General features: G+C 34.8%; 1 protein-coding gene across 3 annotated transcripts in view; it reads left to right on the forward strand.

Annotated features, from left to right (window-relative positions):
- Positions 1 to 3,533: 3,533 nt before the first annotated feature.
- PPD1 (Photosystem II reaction center PsbP family protein) overlaps positions 3,534 to 13,542 on the forward strand; it is a 60,132-nt gene continuing 50,123 nt past the window's right edge. For 2 of the 3 annotated variants that reach the window (XM_089820539.1, XM_089820541.1), the window contains exon 1: positions 3,534 to 3,657. The gene's annotated coding sequence lies outside the window, so the exon portion shown is untranslated. The remainder of the gene's footprint in view (positions 3,658 to 13,542) is intronic. The other variant, XM_089820540.1, reaches the window with a different exon arrangement.

Below are 13,542 nucleotides of genomic sequence, written 5' to 3' on the forward strand. Positions count from 1 at the left end.
AAGACTAAAACATATCTGCTAAGTGCCATTCTAAACGAGGGGACAATTCTACCATTTCCCTCAAACTAAAGCTAGAAAATAATGTTAGAAAATAGAGAGGGAGAGATTTGCGGCTAACTGCACTGTTAACTTCCAGAACATAGACTAATTGTAAATAATATCATACAAAACAGAGTACCCACCTCTAATCATAAGCGGAGGAACAACCTACAAACCACCATAGCATTCCAATTAATTAATGATATTAAACAATAAAATCTAAGGCATAGGACCAAGAGACAAGCTAAAAGAACAAAACAACAATCAACTGAACACCCGATGAAGATTAATGGAAAGTAGATAAACATAGAGCACAATCTGAGATTTCAAACAGAGCCCCATTAATAATAGAAAAACTGGGTGCCCAAAGCATATGATAGCATTCCTCAAACAGATGATAATCATGAATTAAATCCAAAAATAGTCTTCCATGATGCTAGTCTTAAGTATATCTCTACAAAGATAAATCAAACATACATAATAGCCACAAGCCATGAAGACCTTCAGAACCAAAATCACCAAACATAAACGTAATAACATATATTGTTACCATCATAATTCGCCTATTACCATATACAAACTAAAGGAGTTATCAAAATTCTCCATACGTCAGTGTAAAAGTATTACAAACAAACTAAAGCATGGTCTAACTACTATAGTCAACAAAAACTATATAGTTTTAAGTCTAGTACAAAAACCCATTACAGGGTTACTTAGTTACTAATCTGTAAAACAAAACCAAATACATACCGGCCTAATTGATTACCAGAAATAGGATGGATTATCCAGTTGAGCACCCAAGAAAACCCTTTTTCCAATATACCATAATGACTTCAGAGACGTCATTTGGGTTTTACCACATAAAAATTTGGAGGAAATTCAAAATCAAACTTAGCCCCACTAGTCTTCTTCGAATTTGGAGTGCAAAAATTTAGGGCATCCAAATTGTCAAAGAATACCCTGGGCTGAATAAATGCATTAAAAGCATTGAGATAATTTGTTAGCCATACTCTATTCTCCTCCTCCACGATACCCCTCCATCTGAGAAGGAATTAGATACTAGCCTCCATCTTGGGCCATTCCCTATAGAAGACAAGGTTTTCACGAATGATCAAAGAGGGGCGGTGATAGGCAACCTCCAAATTTGGAGACCTCGGTAGAAGATCCATATATTTCTCTGACAAAGGAATGCATAGCTTGTCGTTGATGCTCTTGACTGCTTGCTTGAGACCCTTTCTCCAAGTTGGGTCAAATATGTTGTAGCAAAGTTGGATGATGGCCCAAGGCTCCACCCTAGCTCTTGCCATACATCCAATAAAGGAGCCTATTATGTCACTATTTATCTTCCATGTATATTTGTAATCGAAGACTCCTCCAATCGGTCTGCTCATGACAATCTTGGTCATATCATCCACTAATCTTAGAATTCTATTCCAACGTTCTGGCTTGACATTGTTGCAGAATGCCATGGTATGAGATTTCGTTGTATGGAAGAGATAGATGTTGGAATCCATTGCAGAGAATGACAAATTAGATAATGGGCAAAGAAAATGACATTATAGATTAAAACAAACCCAATCAAAGAGTCTAGAAGCCTAGTCTGGCATGACCTCATGTAATGATGACACTAGCAGAGCGAAACACGAGTATGTCATAAAAGGGTATAATGAGAAAGCAAAAAACAAAATCATTATAACAAGGCCAAAGATAGACAAAAATGGAAATGACGCCACCTATCACAATGATAAGTCGAAGTGGAGGGCCATCAATAAAACCATATGTGAAAACCTATATTAATAATACCAATATAGTTGGCAGACAATAACATAAATAAAGACAACTCTCTAAGAGATGAACGATCAAAATAGCAATAAACTAAAAGGATAGAAAGAAAACCCTAAAAAGAAAAAGAAAACTAAATGGAATAAAATGGAGGAATATTAATGAAGAGAACCTAGGGATATGATAATGTCTGAGAAACATCCAAAAACTATAAATCGTTGAAGACTTGGAAATTAACACCATTCACTCCTTTGTTCGCTAAAATAATTGCTTTATGATTACTTTCTTGGAATATATGACATATTCGACTACCAATGAACTGATCTAGAAGATCAAGAACTTCGCTTAGCTTAGAATTGAGAACCCAATTAGGGGTAACATGTTTCCTAACCACGTTTAAGATGATTTGAGAGTCCCCTTCTATGATAACTCTTGTTAACCCTAACTCATGACATAGAAGTAGACCTTTTTCCAAAGCTTCTAATTCAACCAAATTATTGGAGGTAGGCCGAATCGACACTTTTTTAGCTATCCATTTACTTGTATCGTCATTAATGATACAACCAATTCTTTTCGTACCTAGATTCCCTCTAGCTGCACCATCAAAATTGAGTTTATACCATCCATTTAGGGGGAAGACCATTTACAACTTTCCCTGGTCTCCTTGCTTTTCTTAAAGTATACTAGAGGAGGATTAATCAAGTTAATCTAATTCTTCTTCATGAGACCATCCCAAATAGAGAAAGATTCTTCTTCTTTCCTAGAATTTCTAAGGTGGGAATTAGTTACTTCCACTATGCTAGCCTCAATTTTTAATAATAACTCTTCCAGTTTCAATTTAGAGTCTTGAAAAATGCATTTGTTTCTCTCCTTCTAGATTTCCCATGACACAATAGACGGACATATGTTCTAGAGTTTATGGTAAATACCCTTATCCAAGTGTGTGGGCCATCCTTTGAGGAGATTAAGAAAAGATTTCGACAGAGGAGTTGACCATCCTAACCTGTGTCTAAGCCATTCCTAGCAAGCTTGGGAAAATGGACAGTTATATAAAAGGTGATCCGAATCCTCACTGTTATGTTTACATAACACACATCTAGATGGACCTTGAAGTGTATAACCTGTCCATTGTTAATATTCTATTCTGGAAAGCTAGCCATAAGTTTTATTAATATTAAATTAATATTATAAAATTTAATTAATTTTTAAAATTATACTTTTATATTAAAAATCTAATTTTGAGTTAAAAAAATTTAATACAAAATTATAATTAAAAATAATTTATAATTAAATATAAATGTCAATGTACTATTATAATTTTGTATCTTAAAGTATTAATACTAATATACAAATTATTGTAAAAGAAAAATATTGTATTAAAATAATTATATAGTAACATATTATTGATTTAATAGTTTTACATAACAAAATATTTTTACCATGAGGTAGTGCTTCCTCAAAATCCACTCCTATAAGACCCAATTTTATAAGCCAATGAAATTAAAGTAAAATAAATTTTAAATTTTAAAATTTTAAAAATTAAAAATCTTATAAATAAACATTATAAAAATTAAAAGTTAAAAAAAATAAAATAAAATACTTACATGGTTGAGATAGAAAAATTTAATATCTAAAATTGATTGGCAAATAATCTAAAGACATTTGTATACTCTTAATTAATAAAATGTAGATTAAAATAATAAATAAATTAGGAATAAGGTAAAACTGAAAGACCTTCGGGTGGATAAAGCGAGAGGAGTGAGAGAGTAGCGTGGAGAGGTGGACATGGCCGCTGTCGGATGCCACACTTGAGCACAGGAGAGAGTAGTTTAACAGGTACGAATTCCGTAATTTTGATCTTAATTTTGTTGGCTATTTTGCCAAAACAATGATGCTTCAATGTATCTTCAACTTCGCAATAAAAATGTACTTATATGGTACTTGGAGCTGCAGTCTACCATCTTCTGTACTTACCAGCATGCATTTCGTTATAAAACCTTAAGGATATCGACTCTAACAAACCCAGTAAAGCATCCATTTGATGTATACATTTGTTTCGTGTTCACGTAGGAGACACATTTCCAGTGAAAAGAGTCTACTCTGTTTTTCCTGGTACAGTTAAATTCAAAATTGGGTTCCGCTAAAGCGATTGTGAAGGAAATTGATTTGCTTAATGGCTTAGTGTCAATTTTGCAAATGCCAATGACTGTAATGGATACTGGTAGCGTAGGACTCTGTGTTATGAAGACAATCCTTCACATAAAATTTGTTAGAGGTGATAAGTTAGGGGTTTCTTAGATGTTGCTGTGAACATTTAGGTTAAACTGGTCTCGCGGAGATTCTTTCACTCGTCTGCATGATAATATGTTCTCCAAATGTGAATAGGTTTGTAATGTCCCTACTTTAGCAGTCGACCAAGTGTGTGTGCGTTAGCCTAGTTCTATATGGTCTCAAGGGCTAACGAAGGGTTTAAAGGGATCTTAGAGTGTTTTGGCCTAGTCATCTCTAGGTTGGGCTAAAATAGAGTTGATTTACTCAATCTCAGGCATACTTATTTTTTTTAGTAAGTCAGCAGAACATAGGGAGGCTAGTTTTGGTGATTGGATTTGATACTTCTCGGTGAGAGCTTTCCAACGAGCTATCACTCGTGTTGTTTAGAGTCTAATAGCTAATAAATTTTTATGCCTGAAGTATTATTAAAATAACATTTAATTTAGTTGTAAAATAGTTGTAAAATATTAAAGTGTCACTATAATATTTAATTTTATGGGAATGTGTGCAAATCAAAGGGGGTGCCTAAGGGAGACATAAGTGATTATTTTAATATGCCTTATATTGCACATCTTTTATCCCACATTGCTCATGTGAGTTGAATCGACCCTTGGAGAAAGAATAAAAAAAAGCGTTAGTGGCTTCATTCCTTTGGGGTTTGGCCTTTGGAATCCATTGTTATCAGCTTCATTATCAGACAGATTGGATGTGTTTTTAGCTACAGGCAGATTTGATGTTTTGCTCATATCTTCTTCTTTACTCATCCGACGCTTATGCTACTTTAAGGGAATGATTTTATGAAGATATTGGACTGTTTGGAAGACAAAATACTGTGGCAACACTATTCACGCAGCACTATTCATGTCACTGTAGCAGCGGGTTTAAATAACATTTGCTAGAGCATTATGTCAATAATAGTGGAGCAATTAGTGAGTTGATAATTTGCCATGTATCTGATTTTATTTAATTCTGAAAATGACATCTTATCAGTTGTAATACAATTTCCAATCTGCATATCATTGTACTTTCTTTTGTTCATATTGAGTGATTTTCAATTCCATGCAAGCAAACAATATAAATGTCTCATTTCCAAAGTCATAAGGGGTTAAATTAGTAAATGGAGGAATAATGAGTTGGATGCAAACTGTTTGACAAAATTTCTATCAGCAGTTGTTTAGTTTTTAAATTTGGGCATTTCTAGGGTGCCCATAACAAGGTTGCAGAAAAACCTCTCTTGTGTCTCCTAGAAGCTTCCCTTGACAATTGGTATAGTAAAATTTCCCAATGAAAATTCTTACATATATTGTATAGGTTATACTTTTACCCATGTGTTTTATATGGTCAAAAAAAATAAAAGAACTTAATTTTTGCATGAAAATCTATAATTTTTTGTATAGGAATTTCATTCCTTATCAAAGTTTAAAGAAGACAGAGAATAATTAAGTGTAAAATGTCTATGTGCACTGAAATTTAACAGTTGTTTGGAAATAGAGCTTTCTTCCAGTTCCTTTATATCTTGCTTTCAAACTAATAGCATTCCTACTTAGGCCTACTTAGGCCTCATGGACGTTATTAAATTTTTCATTCATTCATTTGTACTACTATTAGAGGAGATTGTGAAGATCATCTGAGCTTCCTTAGGGAGAATGGGATGCATGAGCAGGCCTGAGGAGCTGTCTTCTATTTCGATTTCAGTTGCAGTGTTTTTGTTGCTATTGTGCTGTTGCTACTGGTTTCTGCTATAGATTCTTATTTTTGTTCTTCATGTTGTGCAATTGGAAACATAAAACCACAAATTTGAATAATATTGTAACTAGTTGTGAACAGAAAAAAGGAAATAAAATAGAAAAATAGAATAACATACAAGACATAGATTTACATGGTAAAGCGTTGATAATATAAAAAGAAAGTACCCATGGGACAAGGTATCGATAACCTTTTTGGCTGGAGAAAATAATAAGAACCTTCATGTAACTGCTACTATTCCAATTTATTTTGCCTTCAAGGTAATAGAGTTATATAGAACATCTATAAGATAACATCCAACATCAATGATAACAAATTGTTTTTTCCTTCAAAGCAATTAAGAATTATATCTTAAGGAAAAACAGTTTTTCCACAAGATAAGATAATATTTATTTTATTCTTTAATTGTTGTCATTTTCCAAAAATCTCTACCTTAACAACAATTTACCAAAAACTTGCATAATCCTTTCATCACCTTTTCTGCATGCCAAGATACCCAACGTCCACCATAGCTTCCCTATCACTACTAGTTTTGTAAACATGTTTGCATAGTTTTCTGGTGTATGAACTTTCTAAAAGGATGCTGCACCTCCATCAATGACTTTTCTTACAAAATGATATTTAATTGCAATATGCTTGGTCTTATTGTGATAAGCTAGATTTTGAGCCAAATGCATAGCACTTTGAGCATTGTCAAATACAATTGCTTGTCTTACACTTTTCCAAACTCATCCAATGATTCTTTAACCAAATTGTCTCTTTAGAGAGCCATAGACTTTACTTCAGTGGTGGTTGAGGCAACTGTTTCTTCAAGCTCTGACATCCAACAAATAGGCCCTCCCGCAAGATTAAGGCATAAGCTGTAGTAGATCTTCTTTTGTCCAAATTACCTGCAAAAAATTGAATCAACATAATTGCACACTGAATCACTGCAACCATTATAGGTGATGCAATTATCACTTGTGCTTCCAAGATAACAAAGCACCCATTTTATTGCTGCCTAATGCTCTTTAACTAGAATTGCCGTATAGCCACTGACAATGCCAGCTGCATGTGAAACATCTAGTCTTCTGTAGACCATGGCATAAATTAAACATCCAGATGCATTAGCATACGATACATGAGAACTATAATCCATTTCTTCTATATTAATAGGACATAAAATTGAAGAAAGGTAAAATGGGAACCTGTAAGGATATTTATTGGTTACACATTCTGCATACCAAATCTTATGAGGATTGTCTCCATATATTTTTTGCTGTGATAACCAAAGCTTACCATGTTCTTTGTTTTTGTGTATCTATTCCCAAAATTGATTTCATTGCTCCTAGACTCTTCATATCAAACATTCAAGCCAGCTAAGCCTTTAATTTGCTAATTTTAGCCTAATTTTGCTTGCTAGTTGCTACAAGCATATCATCAACATTTAACACCAAGATAATGAATAAACCATAGTTACAAGACTCAGACTTGCCTGAAATTTGGTAAGCTGATTTTTGACTTGGATTCGCTGTCCAAACTCGGCAAGGACTTGGCAAATTGAAAAACCCAAGAAATTCAAAGATTTAATTTTTTTTCTTTTATGTATTATTTAGTCAATTAACTTCAAAAACACAATATTTGAGGTAAATAGAAGCTACTTTGCACACATAAACAAGTTTACATTGATCACATAAGTATAAAAGTGAATTTTTGAAGGAAGTAAGTTAAAATTAAATAGCACATTAGAAACATAAATAGTGCCACTGCCAAATGTTTGCAATATTCATGGAATCAAAACTTGAAAACTTATATTAATAAAAAAGCTAGAGCCTAGAAGACTAAGGCTCAGAGTAGCCTATATCTTCCTATATGTATGCCTCAGATAGGTCATGGAAGATTATGCAACCGTCTTCTCTCCCTATATCTGAGGTTCAACCTTAGTGATCCTCATCATCCTCAAATCCCCCACTCTCAGCCTCAGGGTCCTCCACTGGGTCTCCTCATGCTCTAGCCTCCTCCTCTACCATTGCTACTGGCCTTGCCTCTTGATCCACTGAATCAATTCATTCCAAGTTTTCATCACGAAAGACAGGATCATCGATCTCAGTGTTCCACTTTGTCTATGGATCAACTCCTCTAAAAAATGATAGGAGATGTTTTAGTGCCCAAGATCTGTCTATGATGAAGCCAATGGTTGTAATGAACAAACACAAGATCATTCACCTTTTTTACTGCCAACTTCTTGTGCTTCTTGGAGTGTATATGCTCGAACATACTCCAATTGTGTTCGCATCCTAAAACACTACATGGCTAGCTCAAGATATGAATTGTGATCTTTTGTAAATGTGGCACCAAAGTACCAAATATTTCCCACCATGCATTTGAAACAAGAAAATATAAAAATCAATTTTATAACTTTGACTTTATCAATGTAAAATTGTAAGAGATATTAGAATTAGAAATTATAATCATAGATTTTTACCTGGCTTTAGTAGTGTCTGATTTTTCTTGCACAAGTCTCATGAGAATTAGTCTCCTTGTGAATTCCTATACATTTCTATGTCACAGATTACATTTGCTACAACTTTTTCATTAGGAGACATTCTTTCTACAACACCATAGAGCTCACTCCACAACTCATCATTGGGCTTGAAACTTGGGCTGAATTGGAATGCCAGATTAAGATAGTGAGCAACTATATGTATAGGTCTGTGAAGTAGATTGTGCCATTGTTTATCAATGACATCCCATATGGGACCATATTTAGCTCAATTTCTGCATAAAAAGATCTAATGGCCTCTTTTATCCTACCCATGCCCTCATACATGCATCCCGTTGTGGGCTACTCTCCATTAGCAATTTCTAGGAGAAGAACAAGAGGCCCTATGAACTAAAATCATTGTGAAATTTTAATCATTAAGCTTTATGTTTTAAGTTTTGCTTTTTAAAAATAAACAATGAATATAAACAAATGTGAAAAAAATGATGAAAAGAAATGAAAACAAGGACAAAAAGGAAAATTACCTGCACAATCTCCTTGGCCAGTTGCCAAAAGCCACTCTTATAAAAAATTCAATCAACCATCTCAATCTTTGCAATGCTCTTTCCACTCCTCACTTTCAAACATGCATTTCAAACCGGCCTTGGATTGAAACAAGGATTGCAACGTGATAAAATTTGTTGCAAATCAGGTGACCCCTGGACAAGTCAACTTTTTTTATTTGTGAAATTCCTCATAAGGTTAAGGACCAAGTATGATTATATATGAATTTGCAATTCTCCTTTTGTATGCTATATATGTTTTTATCTAGGAAAATTAACCAAGATCCTCCAGCATGAGTTCAATGCAATGAGCAACACAAGAGGTCCAAAACAAATGGGGGTTGTTGGCATGAATGCCTAAGGGAGATTGATGAATGCTATTCAAGAGATTGCAAGAAGTGTGTTGGAGATGATTGAGTAGTTATGTGTTGCATTCATGACTTAGTTTGTCGTTGGTGTCAACATATTAGCTTTCTGGATAGTTTTGGTAGAGTAGTAGAGACTGTTTTCTTCGGCGAGGTCATAGGTTGCTGAATTGCTTTCAAAGTGGTTGGCAATAAGTTCTTGGATATTTATAGATGCTATTTCTATATTTGTGGAAAGAGTTATGAAGTTTTCAGTGAGTTACAAAAGATTTGTAGAGGACTGGTTGCAGGAAATTGTATGTTGTTTTGTTTTTATCTTTTTGGTGAGGTTGAACCATGTTCAATAGGATTGGATTTTGGTTAGAGACATGTTGGTGAAGCTATGGTCGAGATGGCGGAATCTAGTTTTCATTCTGTAAAGACTTGTGAAGGAGAACATGCAGGTTATTCCATGGAGGTTGACTAAATATTGTAATTGATGTAATATGCTTTATAAACATATGCAACCTAATTGTAATATCTTATGATGGTCCTATATTATTCATTGTATGTATTGGGAAAGCCTCAAGGCTGACTCAATTAGTTATTAGGACTTGGTATAAATAAAAGATGTTTTCTTTGTTTAAAATCATCATATGCGGTCATATGTTATTGATGTAATGGTATGCAAGTTTTGGATGCAAATTTGTGAAGGTCAGAGTAGTGTTTGATGTGGAGGATAAGTTGTGAACTTCAAAGTAATTGGATTGGCAAAATAAGTTGTTTTAGTCAGTTCATTTTCTTTGATATGTTATCAAGAATTGTTTAGTGAAAACAATTTAAGCAATTGGGGTAGTGGGTACAGTTGTCTTCTTATCAACTCCTAACACGGTTAGAACTGTTAGCATGAATGCTGATGATACTACTTTAGGGGAGTATCCTAAGTATTGGAGAGTATTGACATGTTGCATTCATGACTGTGTTTGTCATTGATGTCAACATAGCATGGTTTCTCTAAAGATTGGCTGAGTAGTAGACAAAGATCTTAAGGGTACAGACAATGGTTTGATCGTCTGGTGATGCGCAGTCATGGACATATTCTACACTATGTCCTGATGACGTGGTCAAGTGCTCAGAGTTTAAGTTGAGATGTACAGAAGTTGTACCTGATTTACAAAGAGCAGTTTAGAGACAGAGTATTGGGCAAGTAGTTCTTGATGTTTATTCGCTATCTTACATCTAAGATGCAATAAGAAGATGTGCAGTCAATCAGTGATAGAGGATAGTCTATTGATGATGTTAGCAAGTGCACAAGCCCTAGTATCGCACGTGTGGAGTTTTGTATAGAGTGTGAGCCTATTAGAAATAGATAATACTAAGAGGGGGGGTGAATGAGTATTCTACAAACTTTTGCCCACAATTGAATATTGTTAATTACTTTATAACTTGCATATGAAAGTAAACCAACAATGCTGAACAGTAAATATAACCATAGTCATAGAAAACTCATAACACCATTATTTGTTAACTAGGGAAACCATGGCCAAGGGAAAATCCCGGTGGGGATGATACATAGTAAATGATTCACTAAACAATAAGATCCTGTTAAGGATATTGACCCTGTTAGGAGTCTATGAAGTACATATAGTGTCTCGAGTCCTTGATAGAGGACTAGGCCTTATTAGAAGCCTCAACCCTGTCAGGAGTTGCTACAACCCTGTCAGGAGTTGGAGGAACAATTACAATGTATGCAAGAAGAGCCCACTGCCCTAACATGCAATTATACAATTCAATTCCTTCACAAGATAGGTATACATACGATACTTGCTTTGTTGTCGTGACTCGTACTTGCTCTGATCTTACATCAGATTTCGCATCACACAAGGCTCACAGATAGTTCTCACAATAGTTCGCATGTCACATCTAATCACGCAACTTTCACAATATCTGCGCAAGATAAGATCTTTACTTATACCTTGCACAATCACAAAACTCTGCATTGTCGGCCTTCATCTCTTCACACACTTGACATAATATAAAATAACTTATGGAATAATATCCACATAGTCGGCTCAACATAACCTAGTAATTATTTTGTAACCAAAATAATTCCTAAAGCCGTACAACTCTATTTGCTGCTATGCTCTGTTTTGCATTGTTAAATGCTCGCAGTGTTAATCTTTATATAAATTGCGCCGTACTGGCCATACACACATACGCACTGGTACATGTCATCATGACAGTGTCACAAACCTTTCCTTAACTGCACATAAGCTAACTCTCTAAGCATTGTCCGTACTCTTAAGATATGTTCTCTAAACTGCTACAAACTATCTAATATGTAGATACTTTTCTATCTTTAAATGCATAAATGAAATGTTGTATGTGTGTTGCCATAAATGACAACTATCAAGACATCTAACTGACCATATTGCCAACAATCTCCCCCTTTTGGCATTGATGGCAACATTTGGGAAAATTGGCTGAGTCCCAAAATGATGTCATACATAACAAAAACAAATAAAAGTAACTACACAAAAATCGCCTTCAAAACATAACAATTTTATTCATGTTTTGATGGATCATTACATTCCTTATCACTCCTTTACATTGATACATACATAAGCTCCCCCTTACATATACATTTACATCTATACAAATTTTCCTTTACATAATACTCCCCCTTTGACATCATTGGCCAAGGTGCCAAAACTGTATCACAAAAACTTGTGGCCTACTGTTGAGCAGTTCGTCAATTTGGATATATAATCTGCAAAATCAATGTTCAGTCTATCAAAGTCTTTCTTCCAGTTTCCTTTGACTGTATCTGATATACTGAGGAGTGCGCAAAGTGCATAAGATACCACTTCAATTGCGCTCAGGTCAGTATAGGAAATTTTTATTAGAATAATCTCTATATTTTATCTTATTGTATCTCTATAAATATTAGAATGTTTCTAATATTTAGGTGTAGTCTAGAATAGAATGTTTCTATTCTATTCGACTCTCCTCTTTGTATATATAGATCATTTTGATCTCTGTTTAATCAATCAAGTATTCTGCCATTTATGTTTGTAACATGGTATCAGAGCAAGTTCTTAATTTTTTCAAAACATTATAATTTCTTTTCCAAAATTATCAGACCCATTATTCGAAATTATTTGGTGAACCTTGCTTTCTAATCTCAAAACCTGAGATTTTCGACTAATTTTTTTTTGTTTGAAGCTTTTTAAATCGCAACTCATTTCTTGGAAGAGTTTAAAAAAATCGCGACTTCAAAACGCATTTGCGTCTGTCTGTCGAGCGATTTTACAAAAACGGTTTGAGATTGGGCTTTTTTTGAGGAAGCAAATAAACAATTTTTTTCTCTTTGCATCTAAACAGCTCGGGGTGGGCGGTTTTTTGTTGTAGACGCAAGCAAAAGTCTGAAGTGGCTCACTTTTTTTCAGATTGTTTTACCTCCATTCTTGCATCTGAAGCAGCTCACGACTTCTTGGGTTTTTTATTATTTTTCAGATTGTTCTTACCTCCATTTCTTGGCCTCCACGACTTCATCTACGGCGTCCGGGTTTTTTGCAGAAGACAAAAATACCTTCAATCCGCTTGGTATCCACCATTTTTTGCAACTTCGACCTTCCAATCTGCCGACTAGGGTTTTGTTCGAAAACCCTAACTTTTTTGCTCGAAATTTTTTTCTGATCGCATATTCTTGGTGGGTTTTTCGAGATCTCAAATGGGTCTTCATTAGTCTTTTATGGGTGCCTTATTTTCTGTGCCTCAATTTTCAAGCCGGTAGATCTGGATTCTGACAACATATTATTTCTGGGTTTTTCGAACTCTCTTCTGGGTACTCCATTTTTTTTGGGTCTTTCATTTTCTCACTTCAAAGTTTGTGCCATTTGAGACATTCACATATTATGAGCATCGAAAGTCGAACTCAATTAAAAAGCAAGCCGATGCTGCCCAACACTCAGAGCAGAAAGAATCTATCTAACATGCCTTTATGGCCAGCATACCTACAGATCATGTGAAATCTTCTGCCTGGTACATAGATTCCAGTGCCTTCCGACATTTCAGTCACAGGTGTGATTGGTTTGTTGAATTCACTCCCTATTCTGACTCAATAAGCTTTGGAGGCGACGAAGAATACAGTATTGTTGGTCTTGAGGATCATGGTATTTATAGGTTTGTAGATTCAAGTGATTCCCTTGAGCGTGCCTTCATCACAAAATCATCCGCTCTCAGCAGCCTCTGGCATCAGTGATACGGTCACTTGAACATTCAATATCTAGCACAACTTGCTCGGGATAATTTAGTCCATGGCCTACTTGATATC

The sequence above is a fragment of the Cupressus sempervirens genome, chromosome 3 (genome assembly GCF_028749045.1).
Source record: "Cupressus sempervirens isolate cs-2001-9-10 chromosome 3, ASM2874904v1, whole genome shotgun sequence".
NCBI classification, from domain to species: Eukaryota; Viridiplantae; Streptophyta; class Pinopsida; order Cupressales; family Cupressaceae; genus Cupressus; species Cupressus sempervirens.